Here is a 338-nt window from a genome sequence, read left to right as displayed (position 1 = left end):
GGGAAGAGGCTGCTGCCACCTCCGGCTGTGCCATCCAGTGGCGTCTCCAGAAGTGAGGGAGAACCTGCCACCCTCCCGCATGAAGGGCTTTGATGTCATCTCACCGGTAGACTCTGAAGCCAGGGCAAGGCTTCATGGGTGCTGCCCTGGCAACAGCTTCCTGCCAGAGGGTAGTGGGGAACTTTTTAACTCTACTCAGTTCACTTGTCTAATACGGAGATCATAAGGAAAACAGTAAATTAACTCTTGTTTTCATATACATAATCCCATCAGCTTCTCAGAATAACCTCCTGAAGAAAGTAAGGGAGCATCACTGTTTTCACTTATTTATTCTTAAA

The sequence above is a fragment of the Eulemur rufifrons genome, chromosome 28 (assembly GCF_041146395.1).
Source record: "Eulemur rufifrons isolate Redbay chromosome 28, OSU_ERuf_1, whole genome shotgun sequence".
Classification (NCBI taxonomy): domain Eukaryota; kingdom Metazoa; phylum Chordata; class Mammalia; order Primates; family Lemuridae; genus Eulemur; species Eulemur rufifrons.
The sequence above is the reverse complement of the archived record's forward strand: the minus strand, read 5'-3'. Positions refer to the sequence as shown.